Source organism: Pseudopipra pipra, chromosome 18, assembly GCF_036250125.1.
Source record: "Pseudopipra pipra isolate bDixPip1 chromosome 18, bDixPip1.hap1, whole genome shotgun sequence".
Lineage (NCBI taxonomy): Eukaryota > Metazoa > Chordata > Aves > Passeriformes > Pipridae > Pseudopipra > Pseudopipra pipra.
The window spans coordinates 13,235,191-13,247,286 of NC_087566.1; the positions used below are offsets into that span (position 1 = coordinate 13,235,191).

Consider the following 12,096-nt stretch of genomic DNA (forward strand, 5'->3'; position numbering starts at 1 on the left):
GTTTCCCCTGCTCTGGACTCAGCTCATCCCCCAGCACAGCCTGACTCCTTTCTGGAAGGCTCCAGTGATGTTTTTCCCTCCAGAATCGGTGAGGAGAGGATGCCTCACCTCACTGGGAGCAGTTCAGACCAGCTGGATAACCTTCAGTACCTGCCTGGTGGTTACCTCTGCAGTTTGCCCTTTGAGCTGTATCAAAGCCACAGGGTTTCAGACAGTCCTTTTGTGAGTGAGAAACTTTAAACCCCACAGTTTTAGGGAATATATAGTTTACTACCAAGCCGCTCTTGTGCTGCACATCATGAGAGTACAGTCTGGGCCAACAACAAGGATTTTCCTCCACCCTAAACCACTGGAATCTGTAGGAAGAAGATAGGGCAGGATTCCAGTCCATCTGCACTGAGCTTTCTGTGCTTGCTTTAGCTCCTTAAATCTTTGGGTAGTGCCCTGTGTCCCTTGATGTGAGCAAGTATCATCAGCTCTTTCAAGGAGCTCTGGGCTCAGCCTGACAACAGTGCTTCCTCCTGAAGGGCTGCTTCCCCTTCCTCAGCTGTGAACATTAATCTCAAAGTTCAGTGATCATTAACTAAAATAATTGCCACTCCTTTATAGTTACTCAGGGCTGAAAATTACCAAAGGGTTTCACCTTAGTTGCTTCAGCTCTAATTATTCTTGGATTTTTGTTTTCTTCAGGATGTCAAACAGCAAACAGGATGTCCCCTGGGCATTTAGAGGAAATTGCTTCTGTGTTTCTTTGTGGAGCTGGCTGTGCTTGCTCTGGTAGTTATAATGCTTTTCTCAAATCAGAAACTTGCCCTGGTGGTGTAGGAGCTCATGGGCTTACTGGAAGTTTCCTTGACAACACTAATGTCTTGACTGATCACAATGGGTGATCACAACCAGACAGCACTGATGTGTCAGGTTGCCTCTGCTTCAAGTGCAGAGCCAAGGACCTGCTTTTCAGACCTGCAGAGGTGTGAGGTTTGCTCTAACTTTTGCCAGAGTGGCTTGGTTCATCTGCTGGTGCAGGGAGCCTGGGGAAAACGGCCCTGGCTCCTGTTGGGACTGAACTGAAGCTCTCCATTGCCTGTGAGAGATGAGACAGAGCTGGCTGGGGGGTGAAGACCTCTGCCAGGGAAAGGACAGATCCCAGGAAGTCTAGACAGAGTTCAGAGAGTGGCTTTGTAGAGTTTGAATTAGTACTAAAAGCAAATCGAATCGTGAGTCTGATTAGAACAAGGTAGAAGTTGGAATAAAACCACTCATGGTGACGTGCACGGGGGTTGTCTCTGCTTTGCTAAACCCACATCACACCACAGCTCGTGCCCAGCAGCCATCAGTTCCCTCTGCATTGAAGTGCTGGTTCTTGTGCCTTTAATGCAGCATTTCCCCCAGCTGCTGTGACACTGGAGCCTTCCCAGTTTTACGGGCTCTCAGATACGGAGGGACGTGACCGGGGGCTGGTTTGGGGAGCACTGAACACAGGGGATGTCAGGTGGGGCCTCTGTGGTTTGAACTGTGCCACTGCAGCTTAACCTCGTCCCAGCACTGGGCAAAAAGCCTGCCTGGGTCTCTGTTTGGTGTCCATTCCCACTCCATGGGAGTTCCCTGCTGCAGTGGCCCAAGGCCAGGGTGGGACTGTGCTGCTGGGGGTAGGGGACCAGCTCACGGCTGGGGCTCGGCTCAGCACTGTGATCTTTGACAGCAGTTTCTGCAAAATCCATTATTCCCGGGGCAGCCTTTGTATTTATTTATTTACTTGGTTTCTTTTCTTTTTTCGCTTTACTTTATTAGTTGCACGTGTGGCTTTATCTGGAAAAAATTGCATGCCATTTATGCATGCCTACAGTAGCATATGTTTTATATATTGGGTTTATAGGGATGGTACTGATTCCTGAATTAATTTGAACAGCAAATTGTTGTTGTATCTGCACACAGTATGTCTTTTCTTTTTTTAACATGTATTATATGACACACATCTGGTGGTGTTTTAATTGTGTTATTGTGGTGCCTCACAGTCCTAGTAATGAGTTTGAAGCCTGGCTGTACTAAGCACAACTTTTTCACATGGGACTCTTGGAGGGGTTCAGTGAATTGTTGAGCAAGAACGTGGGTGCTTTTGTCTCTGCCTTTAACCACGGGCAAGAACCCCTGGGGTTTGAAGGCTGCCATTCCAGAATTTCCTTCCCTGTTGGTCAGCAGCAGGGGGACAGCTCCTGTGCCCAGCTCTAGGTGAGGAGAGCCCTGCAGTGCATCACACCTGGAGAGCTGCTGACAATTTTTGCTTCTTCTGCCGGTGGTTTGGTTGATCTCTGTGGTCCCCATGAGAAGGATTTGGAGCAATTCAGGACAGCTTGTCCAAGTTTGCCCCCCAGGTTGGACTGTGGCGTGGCAGTTCAGCAGAGCTGTGCCTTGCCGTGGTGCTGGGGAGGCTTTGCACAATCACTGCTGTTGATGCTGTATCCAGGAGAAAGTGGCCTCCCTTCCCTTGCTGAGGGGTTGGATTAGTTCCCTTTGGTTGTAGCACAGGAAGATCACATGGAGATGCTTGTCCACTGCCACCTCCCAGCCCTTCCCAACCAGCTCTGTGTGGCAGCACAGTCTCTCTCCTGCAGGAGCTGCAGGTGACCACCTTCATCCCTCATAGTCACAGCTCTGCTTTGGGATATGTTTTTCCTATTGGGGTGTGTTTTCCAAAGAATCCAAGCTGCTGCCTAAAACTGCCTTCCCCTCCTCTTCCTTATTTATTCTAAATAGGTATTATTTCCATATATGAATTTATCTGCAGTGGCTTTGATAATATTTTTTTCAGATATTGATGGGACTGTTGAATAACTGCAAATCTTGTTTAAATCCTTGTACCTTCTGTAGCAAACATTAATGGTTATTTATTGATGCTACTTTTTGAGAACTCAGCTGATATGTTCCCCACTTAAAACACGCTTTATTGATATTGATATAGTGCTAATTTTTATCAGAATGTCTTGCAGTATTGAGTGCATGAAGAATCCTAAATCTGTCATATTTATCCAGTTTCCTTTTCAACTAGACTTACCAAAGAAATGAAACCAGGCGTATTTAGAAAGATTAGTTTTCCAGAAAACCTTGCTGAAATAGTTCAATTCAGTCACTTCAATCCAGTTCTGGGTTTTTTTCCTTCTCCTGCTCAAGCCTGGTGTCACAGCAATGTGCCTATAGCTGCCCAGCCAGCTCTAGTGGCTCCTTTGAAATATGTCTCCAACACTTGTCTTTTTTCTGTTTTCTCACTGGCTATTCCAAGATTGGTTGAAACATCTGTGTGACGTGATCTCCCATCCTATAGCTTGTGCAACAGTCTGGACTTTGTTTATAGCAAATGTTGTCTGATATCTTCCTTTAGCTATCAGAAGACTGAGTCTGTTTTCTTCTCAAGGTTGAAGCAGAACTGCACTGAATGTTTTGCCTGTCTGACATAATTAGTAATGTGTTTACCTTGTTTTTTGGGATCTTCTTTTACTAAAATCAATTTTGAAGGTTATCATCACCTTTTGTATTCAAATCAAACCCCTTGATTTTGGTGAGTAGTGTTACCAGAAGAGAAATACTGTGATATACAGAGATATTCTTCTTGGCTGAATTTCCTAATATATTTTGAAACATCTCCTGCAGCTTTGGACAATTTAATATGTATATTAAATCTGCCTTTGCTTTGAACATCACAGCTGTTGATATTAGCCTTTAATAGACGGTATCTGTGTGCGTAGATGGCAGCAGTGTTAAAGCTGTCAGTTCTGATTGCCTCCTACATGGTGTTTAAAAGCATTGTGTAAGCTCAGCCTAATTTAGTCCATTGGCTCCAGCTGAAAGCAGCTCTCTCCTTGCTGAGTGGTTGCTCAGTCAATCACACCTCCATCCTGCTTCCCTTGCAGGGATCCCTTCACTGTGGTCCCCTGCACTGGTGTTGGTGACACTTGATGTGTCTGTTCTGAGCTCATTCTGATGATCTGTTCTGAGCTGATCTTCAGTGTATCCATTTCTTTCCCATCGCCAAAAAACCTGCCAAACCAACTTCCCATTTGATGCATATTGGATGGCATTTTATAAGTGAGAACCACAGGTTCAAATCATCTTTATGTGAAACTTGAAGTCACAGATCTTATTTTGTAAGAGGCTCAGAGGCTTTCAGCTCTCTCATGGAGTATTTGTTGGATGCTACTCCTCGATACCTGTCACCTCACCATGGTCTTCACCACAGGCTGCAGGGAACCTCTGCTCCAGCACCTGGAGCACTCCTCCTTCTCCTCCTCCTCCTTCTTCACTGACCTTGATGTCTGCAGGGCTGTTTCTCTCACATATTCTCACCTCTCTCCAGCTGCAATTGTTCCTGTGCAGCAAATTTTTCTGTTTCTTAACCAAGTTATTCCAGAGGTGCTGCCACTGTCATTGATGGGCTCGGCTTTGGCCAGCAGCAGATCTATCTGGGAGCCAGCTGGCATTGGCTGCACTGGACACAGGGGGAGCTTCTGGCAGCTTCTCACAGAAGCCACCCTGCTACCAAAACCTTGCCACGCAAGCCCAGTACCTTCCCCCTCTGTTGCCTTGCCTGCCTCTCCATCCAGCCCCGAGGGCTCGGAGGTGCCGTCTGCCTACCCTGTTGTGGAAGGCAGGATTTAGTTAAATTGGCTGGGAATGCTCTTTCCCCTTCAGCAGTCCCAGTCCCACTCCTGCACACACGCTCTCGCTGCAGCCCAGGCAGGGCTGCGCTGACACAGTTTATCACTGACGTATGTCAAACCCAGATTTCCCCAGCTGTCTGCTGCCATCTGCCAAGTGCGGCTGGGGGCATGCAGAGTGCAGTTTGCTATGCAGGCCTGATGGCAGCTGTAAAATCGAGCAGTTTTGCCTGCTTAAGCACCAGCTTTTTTCCAAAATAAGCATTAGCTCTCGCGTCTCAGCGAGGCTCCTGATCCCGGGAGCGCGGGCCGTGCGGGGAGCGGGGCCGGCTCTGCTCCTCAGCCGGGGCCACCTGCCAGCCCAGGAGCTGTGAAAAATCATTGCAGCGGTTCCAGGGCTGCAGAAAAGCCAGCCCTGCTGCTCCATACAGCCCCTCGGTGCTGGGCACTGGGGGAAAGGCTTACCCAAGCCCTGAGGGCACTGGCCAGCCCTTTTGGACTGCGCCTCTCAAGAACTGTGAGATCAAACTCCCTCGTTAGAAGCGGCACCAGACCTGCAGAAGTGTCTCTTGGGGAGCTGAAGCTGAGCTCAGTGCAGGATGTTGCCCTGGCTAATCACAGCACCATGCAGCAGTCCTTCCAAAAACTGCAAAGGTAGCTGCCCATACCAGAGGAGTTTGGGGTTCGTTTGGTCTCAGAAATGGGAGGTGACCCTCATGTTTAGTTGCAAGCTTTAAGATGCAAAGTTAGGTTGTTGGTGAATAGTCAGTGTTGCTCCAGTAGCTGAGAAACTATCATTAGCTTTTAAATATTTTGATTCTTCACTGATGATACTTTTTATTACAGTGAGTTGTTGTACTTGCCTTGCTGTAGCATCTGACTTGGACAGTCTGAGCACAGGAATCCTTTGCTATCATTAATTCAAGCTCTCTGAATCCCAGGGAGAGGTCAAAATTAACCACTGTGTTACAGACTGCTCGACTGGCATACTGAAGTAACTTAGGCAGAGGAAACTGGTAAGCCAGGGTTGGACACCAGAAGTCTGCCTAGCAGGTAAATGTATAAACAGCAACATTGGAAAAGTCATGGAACTTTCTGAGTGAATGCTAAAAAAAGTAGTTTTCCCTCAGTATCATCCCTGCTGCTGTTTTCTTCTTCATCACAGTGAGTAAAAATGGACAAGTCATATTTAAAATGACTTATGGCCAAGATAGCCCATCACAACCTCCACAACAGCACCACCCAATTAGAAAAACTACTCTGATCCAACCTGATGCTACTGTCATTTCTTAAAATGAGTCCTACTTCAATCATAAAATACTTGGACCATAGCATTGCTTTCTACGCCATATGTCCTTATTTAGAGGGGGAAAAAAATGATTGCACCCTTAATTCAATGGAAACGTTTCCCTCTGAGCCAGAGCTCAATAAAATGTATCAAAAAAAATTGTGGAAAAGGGCAAGCAAAGAAAATCAAATTGCAGCGTGTGAAACGATTTAAGGAGGGACCTGGGGAATACATAATCTCCAAACTGCCAAGTTAGAGCAAGTATAAAATATACAAACAAGCCTGATATTTTTCCCAGTTGATCTCATTATGAGGTATGCTTGGGATAGATAAATTTTGTTAGAATGCATTAAGGCTGGATTTTCAAGGAAACAAATCAGAAGTAATGTGTTTAGCTGATTCCACCTTGTTTTGATACATGGGTCTTTTCAGGTTTAAAGAAGTACATTTTTAAAGCCAAATGGTTTGTTTTGCTTCAAGCATTAAAACCAGAGGCAACTGGGTGACTTTTTTCCCCCCTTCTGGAAAACAGACGTTTATAATTTTGGCGTGGTCTTTAATCATTGGGGTAGAGCTCTGTGCAGTATGTTTGACTGCCACTTATTGTTGCCTGCTTAAAGCACCACTGAACTAGTCTTGAATGCAATCCCTTAACAGACTGTTTCGTCCACAAATAGTACTTTTTCCAAGTCTCCAATATATTTTAATTAAATTGTCCATTTGTATTTATTAAGGCAGTTCACTGGCTTGTGCTGCAGAAAGTTGCTACCACTGATAGTCTCTCAGAGAAACATGAGCTTATCTGGGAGTCGATAATAAAATGCAAGCATATGTTAGCAAAAAAAGTCTTCACAAAATACTGTTGAAGTGTAATTTTCTTGTTTGCTGGGAAGGAGGCAGGCCGTACAATTAGCTTTGATAAGTTTTTGGAACAGTTGCCCTTAACAACTCTTGTAGCCATGTGAAATCGTGGTCTGTGTTGGAAGGAAATGTTACCCGCAGAATATTTTTCTTCCTTAGATTGACCCTGTAGAAAACAGTTGGAAAAGGGTCCTTTGGCAGAGCAGATGATAAAGTCATTACACGCTGATGAGATGTAAAGTGGTGTTCAGCAGCATTAGTTTAGATAGATGAGCATGATAAGGTTGATTCATCCCTGTCGCTGGTGATCTGAAAGCTTGGACCTAAACTCTGAGACTTGGATGCCTCTCAGCTGTGCCCACTTATCTCCAAGTGGCTTCTGCCAAAATAGATTTGCCGTGAAGTCAGTAAAATCCCAAATCCAGAGATTGTGTTTGGTCTGTCCTTTCTCTCAAGACAAATGAAAATTGATCTTCAAAAGCTTTGAAAAGGAATTACGGTTCTTTCTCAGAAGTTAACGTGTTCCTGAAAGGAGACAGCTTGGCTCAGTGCTGCGTGGAGCTCTGTGCCCCATCTGATCTGGAAGGGCTGCTTTCTTTTCATGGAACCATTCCTGGCTCCAAAGTGTAGCACAAAGCAGGTGGGTGCCATTCCTGCTGGTGCCTGTCCACTGGCAGAGGTGAGAGGATTTGTGGATTAATAGACCCATCTGAGCTACCAGAACAGGCATCTCAGAGATGAATATTTCAATTATGTCTCTCCCTGAGACTGCTGCTTTCTGTCTTTCCTTCAGAACAGCACAGAGGGAGGTTGCTGGGAATTTCTTTTCCCACCCTGTGCGTATGCAAGACCCGCTTTGTATAAAACAGACACAAACCCAAGCCAACAGCAAGGGGTTTAAAATGAGACCGCTGCGACTTTAAGAGCGAGGGGAAAAAAAAAAACCCAACCCTGTTAAGGAAGGAAAATAAAAATCCCACAGCCTGTTGTAGCAGCTGTAGCTTCAGATCGTGTGGAAAATGAAGGCAGATGATTCAATTTGGCCTGTGCCCCGAGTACATTTCCAAATGCTTCTGTGTGTGCGCAAGATAATGAACAAATATATTGAGATGGCACAAGATCAGTCCGAGTTTGCCGCCGCGCGAGGCGTGGAGCTCCCAGTAGGAGCGCGCGAGCTGTGCTGGGTTAATGGGGGTGAGGGTCGGGCAGCCCAGCACCTTTCAGAACAACTTAAGAAAAGAATTTGTCTCCTCTTGCCCCGGGCTCCCCGTGGCACTCAAATGGAGCTTGTGATAAATCGAAGTGTATTTATTAATAATGAGCAGGGGCGGCGTGCCCGCGATGGGAAAATAGGTGTGGCGAATAAAAACGTGCCTTCCTCTGACATGGGAAGAGCTTAAGTAAATGGAGAGCAGGCTGATCTATTATGATTAAAAAGCAGGGGCTGAGAGCCAGCGTAGAGGTAATGAAAAAGCCCTTTTAGGGGGAAGCAAGACCCATTCTGCCCATTCACATATTCCCTCCACCCCTGCTCCACGGGCAAAAATAGGGAGGGGGAAGTTGGATGGGAGAGATGGAAAGGCAGCAGCATTCCAGGATAGCAGAACTGGACTTTAATGAGAGCTGGAGTTATTACCAGGATGAGTTATGATATTTAATCATGCTACATGATGTCCAACAGCGCAAGGTTCATAATTCTTGGCTCTGAACGTGGCGTGGGACTGTCCATGAGCACCTGCAGCATTCAGATTGATCCTGGCCTTACAAACCCTCTGTGCCTTGCCCCCAGTCCTTCCCCACCGAGCCAGCCCTGTCTGCAGTGCTGGCCCGCTCCCACGGAGCTGGAAACTCTCTTCCACTTTCTCAAACAAAGATCTGTCATTCCTGGTAAAAGCTGGATTGTAGCTATTGCAGAGAGCCAGGATTGCCTGCTGCCAGCTTTCTTCTGCAGCGTGTGGTGGGTCAGGGGTGTTATTTATCTTGTGGGAGACTGCGTTGGTCTGGTTTTTAAGCAGCCTTGGGTTTAATTAATGCTCTTGGAGAATTCCCTTAACTTCAGTGATGAAACAGGCTCTGCTTGGGTAAAACTTCAGCACCTATTCAATGTTTCAATGCATATATATGGACATGAGTGTCTTGCTGCCTTAGTGTTTGAATGAAGACAGGATTTGGCCTTTGGAAGAGATAAATTATCAGTAATTGTCTCCTTGTGCCTTTTTTATTTTGTTCCAGCTTAGCTATCCTGAAGTGACTCAGAAATCAGCCTGGATTTACAAACAGATCCCCTCCCACCCCCAGCCCTCAGGAGACAAGTCTAAGGAGCACTTTTCCAAGCCCCTCTTTGCTGAGCTTTGGGCACTGGGAGTATTTTGAGACATTGTCCAGGTTAGGAAGGCAGCTTCTCCCAGGTGGCCCTGTGTTTCCATAGGATATTTGGCTCCTCTGCCTGAGGTGTTTAACCCTGGGGGTGGGTGTTGCAGTAATGCCTGTGTCTCTGTAAGTGTGTGCTAGGAGAGGATTATGTTTTGTGTATGAACTTGGGGAGTTGGTTGTGCTGAGGCAGCTGTGACATCCCTGGCTGGGAGCAGGGCTGGGAACCCACCTCGCCCCTGGCTCACAGAGCCACTGCAGCCTCTGAAACAGTAATGACCTTTTCCAAGGGAGAGGAATACTAGTTTTTGTAGTAAAACTCAATCAGGGAACGTGGTTAGGAGGAATTTCTGGAACTCAAGCAAGAACACCCACAGAAAATCAGTAGAAATCAAGCAGCAGAGTCAGTGGCAGCTTTGGGAAAGCAGCTTTTGTCCAGTTCGCTCATACCCGGGTCTGCTGAGAGTGCCCCTGAAACCAATGCATCCATTTAGCAGAACAACTTGTCCTCCTCGTTGGGTCCTGCATGCGGCTCATTAGGGTAATTACTGATGAATTAAGGCAGCTTGGCTGAGCGCTGGGGCTGCGGGTGTGCGGGCTCCCCTGCTGGCAGGCAGCAGGTGTAAATGAACAAGATCTGTCAAAAAGGCTGATGACCCTCTTAATTCACAGCAGCAAACTGGGGACAGAGGTAGTGCAGCAAGTTTAATAATTGATATTTACTTGGAAAGGTTAATGGCAGCAGTGATGCTTCTAATTTGCTTGCCCGTGCAAGACCTTGTCAGGTCAAATTGTCTCAATTTGTTACTGTGGGTGTAGGTGTAGTTTTCCTTTAATGAAATTTGGAGAAAAGAAACAGGTGGTGTTTGGAGCTGACTGTAACTCAAGAAAAACAGCAAAAGGTTCCAGTCTGGTAACAGGTTGGGTGAGTCTTTGCTAACTTTAAACAGCTGGCAGTTTAGTCCTTTTGAATTAATTCTGGTGACCATTTGTGCTCGGGAAGGTGAAGGGATTTGGAATGGTGTAATTTATTTTTCCTTTAATTTGCAACCGTCTAGGAGTTGTTTAGGTCAGAAGTGTAATAATCTTGACAGGCTTTGATGTGTTCCTAGGTGGGAGGGTTAAGGTTATGGATCAGAAATCAGAAAGCCACAGAATTCAGTAGGATTTCTGCACTGTATTAGGGAAATTGTAATTCTGTTCTGTAATGGTTAAGTGGTTCCTGTTTGAGGCAGAAACTAAGCACCTGCTGCCTGGAAGCATTGAGATTGGCAGGTCAGATCCTTTACAGCCAAGAGTTTCAGAAGAGCTGGCTGATGGCTGGGAACCAGTGGAGTTGGGTTTTGATGAAGTGTAGGGAGACCCAGATGACAGAAGAAAGCTGGTGTGCCAGTGTTTTTGAAAGGCTGTAATTAAGGGGATATTACCACTTGTCTTATTGGCTTGGCGTCAATCCTAGGCGAGATAATGGGGTAGCTGAAGTAATAATTGGTTAATAAAGACCTAAAAAAGAATAAAGTAAGTGAATGACAATAATTTTATACTTAGGGAAAAAAAAATCTCACCAAATTTCCTTAATTATATGTGGAATTAAAAAATTGATGGATAATGGCCAATATTGATGTAGCCTAGTTAGATTTCTGTGTTTGACGTTGTTGACCTATTTATTAAGGAAACAGCCAGCACGGACTGAACACGGTGCGTTTCGAGTGGGTTATTTCCTGCAGAGAAACGTGTGGTGCTGGTGGTTGCAAATGCAAACTCAGTGCTGGCTGGAAACACTTCCAGCAGCTCGCAGGAGGGTTCAGCTCTCATTGCTGTGCTGCTGGAACATTTTGATGTAGGAGCAAAGATGAAATACTGGTCCTGATAAAAGTTTTCAGCTGGGCAGCGTATTGGAAAGGTGGCTTACGATGAGCGAGACAGGGCACTGTGCTGGGAGTGGTGGTTGTGTGATGGGGTGACCATGAGCAAATGTTTGCTTCTAGGGCTTTGATGTATTTGAGTCTAAAAGTCTTATCCTGCGGAGGAAAGTGAATTGGTGAGGTGTAAAGTGGCAGGAAGGCATGCAGAGTAAGGACTTCCATCAGCAATTTACTGTTGCTTGGACATGAGCACAGTACTTTCCCTGTCTTCTGCTGCCCAAGCCTATACAGGGCTGTGTACTCTGGATGAGTAGTGAAGTTCACTCTCCATATAGTGCCCTGAACATTGTATTCAAATATGAAGAGGCTGTGGGGCACTTGGCTGGCAGTGCTGTCGAACATCCATGGCAGTGCAGGGATCAGTGTGCTCCCGGGGCTCAGGTTGCAGTGCCCACGTTGTGGCAGTGTGCCCAGCCAGCCTGGTGCCTTGTGCCACAGGGGCAGGGCTGGGGGGGTTATATCAGCACCACGAGCAAGCCCTGCTGGCCACTGACACCGCCAGGAAATGGGACAGAAAGAAACAAAGGGATTTTATTACCATTAAACATACCAATTTGTACAAGCCGACATTTTAAATAGTGTAATTTAAATGGAACCAAACTGATATGAATAGAACCTATTAATAAATTAAACACTTCTTTCCACCCAATATTTCACAAGGGAATTAGCAGAATAATTTGTTAGTAAATGAGCCCAGGAATGAAGCTGTGAATGACATCTATCCTACCCCTCTCTCTCCTCCCCCTGTAACACTCTTTGCAGATGTAAGCGGGAGGTTGCTGTGATTTCAAACATTGCCTCTCTCACTTCAATCCAAAAACGAGTTCAACTTCAGGTGAAGGAAGTAGGATGATGTAGCAGTTAGAGAACAAGCCTTGGCTCTAAGAGTTAATCCTGCATTAGTTTGAATTCCGTGTGGTATCTCAAGCAAGTTGTTTCAGGCTGGTGTCTCTCGCTGGCTGCTGAGCCAGTCCCAACCTCTTGGTGCAGTCACTGGGGTGGC

At 46.1% G+C, this 12,096-nt stretch overlaps 1 protein-coding gene across 18 annotated transcripts in view; it reads left to right on the forward strand.

Annotated features, from left to right (window-relative positions):
- The window catches only part of FBRSL1 (fibrosin like 1), a 508,094-nt gene that overhangs the window by 210,332 nt on the left and 285,666 nt on the right, over positions 1–12,096 (forward strand). The gene's annotated exons all lie outside the window — the stretch shown is intronic.